The sequence below is a fragment of the Patella vulgata genome, chromosome 6 (genome assembly GCF_932274485.2).
Source record: "Patella vulgata chromosome 6, xgPatVulg1.2, whole genome shotgun sequence".
NCBI classification, from domain to species: domain Eukaryota; kingdom Metazoa; phylum Mollusca; class Gastropoda; family Patellidae; genus Patella; species Patella vulgata.
The window spans coordinates 8,919,323-8,932,900 of record NC_065884.2 but is presented as its reverse complement, the minus strand read 5'-3'; the positions used below and the strand labels follow the sequence as shown (position 1 = coordinate 8,932,900).

The 13,578-nt window shown below is 38.5% G+C and overlaps 1 long non-coding RNA gene across 1 annotated transcript; it reads right to left on the bottom strand.

Moving 5' to 3' along the window:
• Positions 1-298: 298 nt before the first annotated feature.
• LOC126825024 (uncharacterized) lies at positions 299-5,647 on the bottom strand. The gene is made up of 3 exons (XR_007681766.2): positions 5,589-5,647; positions 767-866; positions 299-368 (listed from the first exon to the last, which is right to left on the bottom strand). It is a non-coding gene; the product is annotated as an uncharacterized LOC126825024 (long non-coding RNA).
• Positions 5,648-13,578: the final 7,931 nt, after the last annotated feature.

The following is a 13,578-nucleotide window of genomic DNA, read 5'->3' as shown; positions in this document are numbered from 1 at the left end:
TTTACATAATCATTACATAATCACATAGACCAAGGACTCCAGGCATGTCGATAACGAACAGGTGTCAAGTTGGCAGGAGGCGTCTTTAACATCAGATAATCTGATTATGTAACATATATACACACGACGTTTCGACAAGATTTCACTGGCATGAAATATAGTGATTGCTATCCATAGAACTGTGTTGTGTAATATTATGTTCAGTCGCTAAAAGCCATTCAAAGATTATACCAGTACCCCCATGCACTAGAAAAAACTCACCATTGAAACAGTTACTGTAATTTCTCGATATCACTTCCTCGTCGTAGCTACTGAAACCCACTTGACAGCCTTTATCCCTTAAACATTTAAAATACGGTTCCCTTTCACTGAAATATAAATATCAAAATTTATAAACGAATTCTAACCACATTCTTCAACCATAATGGTATTTTCAGTATAAGATCACTGCAGAGGCCATCGGGGATGACCCTAATTTGACGTCTGCAGGGGCGGACCAAGAGGATTGGGGTGCCTCCTATACAGCTACATAAGACAAATTTACGTCAATCGGGGTGTTGGATTTCTCTCTTTAAAAACCTCAGTGTGTATGATGGCATCATGCATTGTCAACTGTCACATTTCCATAACAGGAACCTGGCAAACCCTCTTTCTGCAAAGATTCCTGGATCCGCCCATCATTCTGGTCCATTTGCCAGGGTAAAGGTCATTTTTCCGAACACAACGGAAATATGAAAAAAGATAAGAATTATATGAAATGGTTAACCTGCATGTTGTAGCTGATTCAACCATGACATTAGATAATAAACAGGTTGATGTAGCTTCCGTACAACTAGCTTCATCGGCTTTCATCCTTTCAGTTACAGCTAAAATACATAAACATATCCAACAATAAAGAACAAATAACAACTAGCCTCATCTACGAAAGCTCAGAAGGCTCATTCCAAATTCATGTCGTATCAATCTATGACCATAACTTTGGCAGTAATCATCGGAAATCGTTAAAAATCAATAGACTTTTTCTTTCATGACCTTAAACACTGTGTATAAATCTAAAGTCAATCGGCTATTCACTTTTGCCTCCAGAGCGTTCACAAGATTGTTCAAAGTGACCAAGGGCCATAACTCTGGCAGTAATTATCGGAAATCGCTGAAAATCAATATAATAGGATTCTTCGTCTCATGACCTTAAACACTGTTTATAAATATAAAGTCAATCGGATATTAACTTTAGCCTCTAGAGCGCCCACAAGTAATTGTGGCGAAGGACGGACGGGCGACAATATACGACCACATTATACGATCGCATTTGGAATTTGGAATTTCGCATTTGGAATTTGGAATTGCGCATTTGGAGTTTCGCATTTGGAATTTGGAATGAGTCTTCTGGCTTTCGTAGGCCCAGGCATCAATTAGGTAAACTAGCACTAATTTGTTGTTTAAAATTACAATTTATTTAAATTCAAATTTTTTAATTGGGGGGGGGGGGGCTGCCAATTTGCTATTTTATTGGTAAGACATGAATTTGGAATTTCGAATTTGAAATTTGGAATGAACCTTCTGGGCTTTCGTACTCATCTACTTTTATCCCTTCAGTTACAGTTGGAATACATAAATAATACTCGTCCAAAAAAGAAACGCAATGTGACTTTCGTCGTCGGTATACCCTCGCTCTACCATCGCCTCGTTACAACAGGTACCGTGACACGCCGCTGAACCAAACTGTTCGCTAGTGTTGCTGTGGCCATACCCTCTGTGTCTAAACCCATGAAGTCGGATTTCACGGTGTCGGCGTATTTCAAAACACCCGGTTTCACGTATCCGTTTACGGACTGCCTGGTCTGAGATTTTACGCCGCCCAGGTATTGCTGCTGCAGTAGGGGGTCACGTTTTTTGGTGCAATTAAGCGAAAACAAATTTCGGCAAAAAGTATGACCAGTCACAAATAGTGACCCTACATTTAAAACCAATAATGTATTTCATTGATCCTTACATAATGACATTAAAAACAAGCAAGATTTTTGGAAACAAGGACCACGTTCAAATAAAAAATGATGAAAAATGGGCTGTGCGTTTCTTTTTTTGAAGAGTATCAACAATCATTTACAACAACAACTCGCTTCATCTCTGTTCATTCCTCCAATCACAGCTCAAATAAATAAATATATGTACACTCAACAATAAGGAACATTGTTTAACAACTAATAGATATATACAAATACATTCAACAATAAAGAACATTCTCTAACAACTAAAATATATAAATACATCCAAGAATTAAGAACAACTAAAATATAATTACATGTACATTCTTCGACAAGAACGAAATGAAATGACTGAAATGAGGTTGGACGTCCTAGTACTACTTTTCTTTCCTGACTAGGCTAATGAAAACGGGTTCAACAATAACACGTGTGCTAGGCCCTACCTGACAAGGGAAGTGGGATGGGGGGAACAACCCGCTGGAAAATCACATGGAACTCCCTCGGCCTTTATCGGACTGGATCCTTCTCACAAAGCCAGAGTAGCTCCCGATTGTAAATAGACCTGCAAATTCGAGCAAGGTCGATCATTTATACCAAATGCATTACCACATACGTCATTTGTAATGCAATATTCTTTGTCCCGTTTGATACCAAAAGCAGGTTCCGCCACTTCAAACATAGTATCTTACATCTCGATCAACCACTATCTTTATCTAACCTAATTATCATTTAATAGAGGTTTAGAAGAAAATATTACATTTCTTTAAAGTTAACACAAAAATTCGACACAAGATAAAATGAAGTAAAAAGAAATAAAATGTCAATAGCAGTAATCAAGAAACTTTTATATTTTTTTAAAAAGCAATTAGATTGACATTCTGACTAATGCACTGAGCTTTTTGTGAAACGAATTGAAAAGGGGTTTTACGTCATACTGTTCTGCTATACGCCATACAGTGTTTTCCGCTCCACCCAAACGACTAGACATTTGTCCTTGTCCGGCCTTCGTCCTGCACCACTGAAAAGGGGAACCACGCCGGAAAAGCCAACACAGGGATCGAACACGATCATAGAAATTTTCGAGAAAGCATAATCTAATTCGTTGAGAGATTCTGGATATAACATAGACCCAAACGCTTCAATCTCTCCCGATTCCTGCAAAATAATCAATTTAGCGTTTGTTCTACCAATTAGGGATGGCCGTGAGGGATGGTAAAATTATGTTGTGGTTTCGATCCAACATCGGCCTCGTATCCACGACCTCCAGGATAGCAAACCAGTGTCTTACTCACGTATCCGCCGTCGGTTCCCGAGATTTTTGATTATTTGTATCATGAGAAATCTTTAGCGAGAATTCAGCAGCCGATCGAGTGTTGCGTTCAAGGTTCAGTTGACATATCGGGTAAAATATAATGTGTTTGTGTCTACTTCCGGGACCCACGCGACAGGGAGTTTAAACAAGAAATTAGGGTATTTGTGAATCAGTTAAGTTTAGACAGGAGTGGAATATTCTGTGTTTAAAACATAATTTCGAGGAGTTTGACCTTTGAAATCTAGATCTGGATTCAAAGATTTGATCTTAAAGCAAACAGACTTTCAGTCCATAGCAATAAAAAATGTTATCTTATTAATGGAGCTTACCCTCTATTCTTTGGAGCCTAAAATGGACCAAAAGAAAAACAGATGTTAAAGGGGCATTATGTAAGATTAGATAAAGCGCTGACAGTTTTCGCCATAATCGTTTAAAAATAGATAAAGAAAAAGGAATATGTTGAAAAATACAGTCAAATATTTCACTCTTAGCGAGTTACCGCCGTTACAAGACCAGTGTTGCCTCGATTGTCATTGCAACCGTTGTTATGATAATAAACAAAGTCTCGACTATCCATTTTTACGTTAAATCATATATAAATCTGTTGAAAATCTAGAGTATCCGATAGCACCGAGAGTTGATAGCGGTCTTGGTGTGTAATAATGTCTAATTAATAATTTATATAACATTTATGGCATAAAGAAAGACCTGTCAGATTTGGATCTTGCATAATGCCTGTTTAATGTAGTATTAATGGCTAGAAACTAATTTATAGTCATTTTGTCAAAAATGTTTGTAGCAATTTCTAACCACCGTTACAAATGGCGCTCGCTATTATAGAGAACACGACGCCACAGACTGGTTTGATTTCGTGACGGTCAATTATTTTCAAACATTTACGGCGTGGATCCCCTTATCAGTCGTGCAGGACAGGGGGCCTTGTAAGGGACAGCTTATAGTAGTCGTTCTGATGGGACGAAAACCCGAGATCCAGTGTACAAATAGGCCTGCACGTAAATATCCTTTGACGGTTGGAATTCAGATTACAGAGGGCCGTAAAGCCGCTGCCTTGGTAAAATTCTGCTCATATCTCACTGTATGGCATATGCCCGTTTTCATTAGCCCAGTCGGAGCAGAAGAGTGGGACGTTAAGCCCCATTTGGGAAATTTCCCCCCCCCCCAGTTTGATATCAACATTAATCGAAAAGGAATCGCCAGGGATCTGAAAATCGCCTGTCTACATATTATTACAGCCTACTTTCCTTTATTTACGTCACTTCCCAATTTTTCAATTGTTTGTACAGATCAACCATAGCAAATATCTCTGTGGGGTTTTACATAGGCTAAGCCTGTTCCCCAATCGAATTCAGACATCCTGAATAAAAATATTGTTTATAAAAAAAAAAATAAAAAAAAAACCCTGATGGGGTTGGTGGATAGATTCTAAAGCCTGGTCTATTTAATATACGAGCCTCCTTGCACTCATCTTAGTAGGATGTCGATGGATATCATATTTTGAATGTGTTGAACTACAAGACCAAACGGTTTAACGTGTGCGCTTTGTACCTTAATGCCGGGGATCACGTGGCTAAGTGGGTAAGGCGCTCTCTCGCTAGCCTGGAGGTCGGGTGTTCGATCCCTGCATTGGCCGAGAAAGTTCATCTCGATTTTCCGGCGTGGTTTCCCCTTGTCAGTGATGCAGAACGGAGGGCCTGACAAGGACAGCTGCCTAGTCGTTCGGATGGGATGAAAAACCGAGGTCCCGTGTACACATTGGCGTGCACGTAAAAGATCCCTTGGCAGTTGGAATTCGATATAAGAGTAGGCCGTAGCGCCGCTGCCCGGGCAAAATTTCCCTCATAGCACACTGTATGGCGTATGCCCGTCTTCAATTAGCCCAGGTTAGGTGCAGAAGAGTAGGACGTTAAACCCCATTTCATTTCATTTCATTTGTACCTTAATGCCAGTCTTTGAGGCAAGTGACGTGGTTTGGATTTCCAGCTTGTTCGTGACAAGGAGTAGAATAGTTTGTCCAACCTCGTGGGTCCCCTTACGCACAAATGAATTATTGAAATAAAATGTAACCATATGATGGTTCCGAAATGACAAAGTTTTTTAGTCGAATGACCGTGGTTTTGATTCCCAGCTTGTACGTGACAAGGAGTAGGATCGCCTTGGATAATGTCTATGCGGTATCCACCCCCTCCCCCAAGAAGACACAAACAGGTTAACTTTATCAACAATTCCTTGACGACGACCATTTCATTTCAGATATCTTAAGAGATACTCACCCAATAGAACAATCACGGTCAGAAGAAAATTCATTTTAATTCTAGCCAGAGGTAGACGCTGTTGGATAATTACTATATATATATATATACGGTATTTATGTGATCACGTGAACAGTAATAGCTATAATGCAAGTTATCAAATTGGACTAGTGGCTTCATGCATTGATGTCTTTGATGTTACAGGAACCAATTAGATTTGAGAGAATATGCGATTTAATAAAGATTAGCAGTAATTGTTTTGATGGAGAATACAGATGGCCTTTAACTGGCTTTGAGTTAAAGGCACACTTTACAAACTCGATCTGTTTGTATGAGATCGGGATTTTATGTAAAGGCCAACTTCACAAACGCACTGTGCATCAGATCGTGGATTTTATGCTAAGTATGGTCACCATGGTTAAGTGGGTAAGGCGCTGGCCTCCTAGCCTGCAAGTCGGATGTTCGATCCCTGCATTGGCCGAGAAAGTTCATCCTGATTTTCCGGCGTGGTTCCCCATTGTCAGTGAAGCCAGACGGAGGGACTAACAAGGACAGCTGTCTAGTCGTTCAGATGGTACGAAAAACCGAGGTCTCGTGTACTCATTGGCATGCATGTAAAAGATCCCGTGACAGTTGGAATTCGATATAAGAGTAGACCGTAGTGCCGCTGTCCGGGCGTACGCCCGTCTTCATTAGCCCAGTTAAGAGCAGAGCAGTAGGACTTTAAACCCCATTTCATTCCATATCATTTCTTTTTTATAAAACGTTTATAGATAGGAAGTAAAGCCTGTCAAGTGAGTATGTATGATTCATTGTCTATTAATTGTAGCGACGCCAAAATGGGGTTCTGGAGGCTTTTATACAATAAACACATATTCAGCCCACCCTCACCACCCCCGGTTCTGCCGGTTCTGGATTCTACATTCAAATATGTGAAGGAGTGACGTCGTAGCGCGTTTGACGTATTATAGCCGGTGGTCCAGTATGTGTAGATTTTCGCGCTAAAATCCACTCGTTGACCTGGGATTGAAAGATGGCACAATAAATAAATTCAATAAATCAATCACCCATGAATTTGTCTTAATTGTTCATCTTGGTCGTCATGTAAATATTTGTTGGTTGAAGTTGAAATATATCGATCTGTAGGCATTACTTAAAGAAACCATTCAGTGATTTTTTTAACGTGTTTTTTTTTACTCAGTAATCTGTGAATAATTTATAATCAGGTGTCGTTCTAGTGAGAATCCAAAGAGATTGAATACTCATAAGACCTGAACACATTCATTTCTGGAATAGTTTTAGTTTTATCGGATATTTAATAAAACGGGGAGGTTACCTAGGGGGTCACGGTGATTTTCGCAGCCCGACGCCCCTTGTCAATGGTGCAGGACAGAGAGGTTGACAAGGGACAACGTATAGTCGTTCGAATAGGACTAAAACCGAGGTCCAGTGTACACATTGGAGTGCACGTAAAAGATTCTTTGGCAGATGGACATGGATATAAGAGTCCAGTCGGAGCAGAACAATAGAACATTAACCCTCATTTCATTTCGTTTTTCATTTCATTTCATTTTTCCCAGCCCTGTTTCCCATTGTCGGTGGTGCAGTCTTCATTAACTCGGTTGTTTCAAAAAATACAATTTCCGTTTATTACTATAGAATGCTTTAGTCTTTAAGTGTGCGTGTGTGTATGTGTGTTTGGTGGTGGGGGTGGGGGTGTTCTAGTGGTTTAAGGAGTGCGCGTAAAATCGCCTGTCCAACTTCGTGGGTTTTCTCATGATCCTCCGGTTTCCTCCCACTGGTAAAAAACCCGTACGCGTTAGTCTTTAATCCGAGTTAAAACAGCACTCAGCGATGAGAGAGAGAGAGAGAGAGAGAGAGAGAGAGGGAGAGAGGTTTAACGTCAACTTGGGACTAACACATGTTTCAATTTTAATTCAATATTTCGCTTGCGCGTAGAGGTCTTTAGCAGTGGGAGGAAACCGGAGGACCCGGCGAAAACCAACGAGGATGGACAGGCGACCCTACTCCTTGTCACGTACAACCGGGAAATCGAAACCACGCCAGTTGACTTAATGACTGGCCTTATGAAACAGCGCGCACGTGCTAAACATTCGCCCCTCCCTGCTCGGAAATAAGGAGTAATCGTATTCCATTGAATTGCGTTGGGTGTATTTGTTTGATTTAAATGAAATCGAAAATATCATATAGCATAATATGGGCTGTGGTTACACACCTAATGACCTATATAAAAATCAATTATTTTTACTCTGGCACTCCGCATTTCCTTGACAATATTTATCGTTTACTTTGAATCTATTGATGGTTGTATTCACTGTCATGGTCACCGATAAACGTCCCTTGTGATTGGTTGAAAATAAGGCTCACTCTTCGTTATGACATATATTGAAAACTTTCGTCTATTCTTGAATTAAACCACGCGCTTAGAATAGGTCACAATAAAACAATATAGATATATATTTAAGTAGAAATATTTGTCATTCTCAATCAAGAAAACACCAAAATGAAAGTGGGTCTTGTTTTAATAGTTTTTCTAGGTAAGTCTGTATTTTCATTTTTCATTGAATAACTGAAACCGGCTGATTTACGGTCAAAGTATAGGCTATCGGTACTTCATGTAAAATTTAACTAATTAACCTGACAAATTAGTTCCAACCTCGTGGGTTTTTTGACAGCTAAAAACCACAACGCACAAGCGAATTATGGAAATATACAAGCTAAAAAAAAGGCGATTTTTCGTACAATCAGCGGTCATAATCCAGTAAGGTCCGACATGCTCAAGCATCGAAAGGAACCCAGATAGTTGGGATATAAACATATATTTTAAGTTTCATCAAAATAAGATAAAAATTGTGACCTCTAGAGCGTCCACAACCTTAGTATTACATACTTTTACACTATTTGCCTACGTGGAGCAGCCATTTTGTCGGGCAATGTCGGTCCTATTTTCACGAAATTCGAATTCAACTGCCATTATGTTTTAACGGTGATAGATTTCAACGGTTTTTAAAATCAGATAAAAAAAATGTGACCTCTACAGTGTCCACAAGCTAAAAACGCGATTTGTCGTACAGTTAGGGGTCATAACCTAGGCAGTTTGGTGAATATCGAAAATAGCCGATATATTTGGGTTATAAACACAGATTTTAAGTTTCATCAAAATCGCATAAAAATAGTGACCTCTTGAGTTTTTACAAGCTAAAACCGTGATTTGTCGTACAATAAGGGCCATAATCCATTAACTTACCGTCGGATACATGCAAATATCGAAAGGAACAGATATCTTTAGAGATGGACCTTTATCTCAAGATTCGTAAAAATCGGATGCAAACTGTGACCTGTAGACTGTCAACAAACAAACTGTGAACGGCGTTCGAACGTACAGGGGCGACGACAATCCCATATGAAAATGTGGGCCTATAAAAAACCAAGTTCTTTAATACAAGAATTTATACACGTAGCCTCGGGTTTCCGTCTCATCCGATCGACTAGACGCTGATTCTTACCAGACCTCCGTTGTTTGCCCACACCAATATCTCCTGATTAACGATCCAGCACCGTACACACTGAGCAGGACCGGATTAAGATCCACAGAGGCGCTAAGCTCTTTAAAGATTTTGGTGCCCGCGTATAAATATAATTTATAAATATAAACAATAATAAACCACAAACAACCATCAAGCACGTGATTATAGTTTTTCTGGGATTTTTTACACGTCATTATTAATTTCGCCAAAACATGTTACATTATGAAAAGACAAAAAGAACGAAAAACTAATGGAAAGTGCTTAACTAATTATTTTTAAGTCAAATATTTTAAATTTGGTATGTAACAAAGCAGACATTCATTCTGTGATGCCTCCATTATTATGATGCCCAAAACTCGTGATTATTTTGCTTAATAGTTACTCCACCACCATCGTTACCGATCAAATGCTGATCTGATATGATCATTCGTGACTTCGCTATAGAAAATTGAACCAGCCAGTAATGCATAGAAATGCATTGTCAGCGCCAACCGGGTTATATTCGACCGTTTCGTGATATAAAACTAACTACATACACAATTAAAAGTTATGCTATAACATATTGGTAACAAATCAAACTTATGTTCACATAAGTAATACTGTTGAAGGAATGTGGCTAATAGCCATGTTCTTCTATCCCTGGCTTATATACATACATATAAACACAGGTACTTATACGAAGTATGAATAATTTATTAAAATATGAATTGATTAATGTAAAACAAATGCTGCATTTAGGTGATAGCCAACCACTCTAATACAAGGGTTACAAAGCACTAAATATTTTTTTAAAAATATGAATATTTCAGTAATTACAACACTTTAACAATCAGAGGTATCCTTGAAACTATACATAGTGTAAATATTTTGTGGAAGCAAGTTGTTTTAACTTTACATAATTTCCTGACAAAATGAGGTGGAAAAGGCGAGTTATGACATAATTCACAGCATAAAAATAGTCTGAAAAGGATATTAATTAATATTTTATTCCTCTTTAAGTGCCACATATTAAAAGATCACCACAAATAATAGATTTACATCCAAAGTGTAAAATATTAAGCTGTAAAATTCACATCTGCAACATATCCATTTTAGGGTGTGGACTCAATTGGAAGAAATGTCATAGGATTACATGTTTGGTCATAAAAAAAGTCTTAGAAATCCTTGAAATCTTAAATGTAGCTATTTGGTGGTTTATAATTCAAGCACAAAATTCAATTACTGCTAATTTGGAGTCAATATATGTTCAATTGAATATCCAAATATCATGTCCAAGAAAAAGACTTGAGGACAGAGAAATTTCCCTGCAAACACATAGCTTTTACTTTCTCGAGAAGGGAAATGCAACAATTTCAGGTTTTAAAAGATTAAAATTGTGTTAAGCCAGAGGACCACAGCAGCAAAATGCAGTTCACTCATGTTTTCAAAATTCTAACAGTACATAATTAGTCTAGATTTCTATAGTAAAATGTTGATAGTTTTTCAATATCTGACAAACATGGATCCTATCCAAGTGCTTGCCAAGTTGTTTTACAATGGAAATAAAAACATGCAAGACATTTTGGTTACCGAGATGGTGAAATTTAATGGTGGTCTGCCTCCTTATGTAAAGCTGAGTTATCTTCCTTATGTATTGCAAAACCATATTCTAATAGCCAGGGACAGACTCCGGCTTCTCCTAGGTCGAGTCTTATGGCGGTATATTAGATTCAAAATTTCAATAACTCGCTTCCGCCTAGGGGTCTTTAGAGGTGGGAGGAAAACGGAGGGCCAGGAGAAAACCCACGGGGTTGGACAGGCGGGAACCTAGACCACAAGACCATCAACACACCCTGCCCCCGTTCTTTATGTTGAGAACAAGAAACGCTCCATTTCGATGTTTTAGTAAGTAATTTATCTGGTTCCAGGAATAGTTATGATGGTGGAGGGATTTTTGGACAATCTTCAATGTGTTGCAAGTACTGCGGCATGTGTAACTCAACTCGCGACCGCCACAACGGGCCAGACTTGCAGGTTAGTCTCAGTTATTATTATTAGTAGTAGTAGTATACAACATTTGTAAAGCGCACACCAGTCACTCAAGTGTTCAGTCAGAGGCGTTGTACACGCTACAAAAGGGTGTCAACTATTCTACGTATATGTTTTGTATAAAGAGTAAACCGGATAGGGCCCAACACTGATCCGTGCGGTACACCAAACAAGATGACACATTCATTTAATGAAACAGTATTGACAACAATCATGTTTCCTGCCCACAAGATAACATTTTAACAAATCGGACCAGAGCACACGGACTATGTGTGTGCGCGTATAAAGAATTTGTAGTCGACAGTCAAAGATTGCCACCGTCGATCTTTTAAGCATTATTTCGATTGAAGTCAAGATAAAATATTGAATTCTAACAATTGAATTTTCATTTGAAATAATAAGTCTGTTGACAATGGAACATAAATTTTGTGGGTCTAACATTTTAAATGCAGATATTTCACCGAGTTAATCAAACTCAATTAGCCAAATCATCTGTCTCTGTTTTAATTATTTAATCTATTGTAATGGAATTGTTCTATTTCAGTGATAGGCGGCCATATTTTCAGTGTTTAGCAAGCAATGGTTGTCAAGCTTCTACGGATTTTTACAAGGGACAAGTTACCGCCTTAAATTATACTGGTTGTGGTACGTAAGCCTTTATCAATTATTTATACGGACGGCAGTTGATATGGGCCCTCTAACAAATAAGGAAATTCCCCTTATTAAGGTACATAGTAACTTATCTATCAATGATATTCGGTTTGGAGATGACGTTTATTCTATCCACAATTATCTAATGCCTATATATTTAAAAATAAATCAATATTTCATTTCAGATGCGGCTGAATTGTTGGCGTCGGTATCATTATTAGTAGTGATGTTGGTAGCCTCAAGACTTGTCTCAAACTAAACTTTCAGTCAGCAACTATATTTTCACTTCTTTTAAACACTGCACATGATAAAGCGGGGGGGGGGGGTACTTAATTATTTTCTCTTATCCCGCCGTTACAAATATCCTTTATATTCCATATCGTGATTAAATACAACCCCCACCCCCCACCCCCCCAGCACCAAATTTAAAAGAGCAAAAAAGTTATTGCAGAGTACTGAGGTATATGTGATACAGTTAACTTTTCTAAAACAATATTTTACTCAGGGACTAGAGAAAAGGATTCATCAAATATAAACCAGTATTTTACCCAGGGACTGGGAGAAAGAATGTGTAAAGCAGTATTTTACCCAGGGACTGAGAGAAAGGCTAGATCTATGTAAAGCATCATTTTACTCAGGAATTAGAGCATAATAAACAATATTTTACTCAGGTACTAGGAAAATAATGATTCTATGTAAAACAGTCGTTTACTCAGGGACAGGGCGAAAGGCTGAAATTATATAAACACACATTACTCTAAGATTTGGAAGCAGACTGAATATAAACCACTTCAGTCTATAAAAAACCTATGCTGTTCTTACCTAAATTCAGCTTGGCAGCACGCCATCAAAATATCTTATTAATTAAATTCATAAAAGAATAAGGAGTGAAAAATAAAAGAGACTGTACGGTTAAAATCCAGCTTGACAGAAGGCCACTAAAATATTTTATTAATTAAATTGATCAAAAATAAGGGCAAGGAGATTGTAACTAAAAACACTGGACGCGGATTGTCTAATATCTTGAAACAGGTGTGTGAGAGCTCTACAGCCGCATGGCGACGTGAAAGGCCTGGTCCATAACTAAATTTAATAATTGGCGTATTATTGGTCCCTTTATATTGGAGTGTAAATTGTCGTCTATTCTTGTGTTGTGTCCCCATTTCATAAGACATCAGCGGACAAGAGAATAAAATTGTTGAAATAAAAATATTCCACATTTCCACATATAATGTCTATGTCCAGCCCTGTAGAAAGGCGAAATATTTATTGTTAAATATATAGCACAGAAACAAAAACTAACCTTGCCACGGCCTTGTATCAAATATTATATGATATACGTGTAAGCATATTTATATATTTTTAAGAAATAAAGATATATTCAACTTCATGTGGCTTACCAGGTTACTAGAAGGATGGGAGTGTTCGCTCATTGAGTTAGGCAATAGTTCGCTAACCTGGAGATCTCAACTTCATGTGGCTTACCAAGTAACTGGAGTGGGTGGGGGACGTCCGCTCATTGAGTAAGGCACTAGCTCGCTAACCAGGAGGCCTCGGGTTCCCTACTGGTGTTAACCGATAAAGTTTTGTCGCGATTTTCTTGGGTGGCTTCCCCTAGTCAGTGGTGTAAAACGGAGGGTCTGACAAGGAAAAGCTTCTAGTGGTTCAGATGCACGTAAAATAACTCTTGGCAGATGGAATTCAATTGCTGTCCGGGCAGAATTGCCCTCAGAACACACTGTATGGCTTATGCCTGTTTTCATTATCACGGTGGGGGCTGAAAA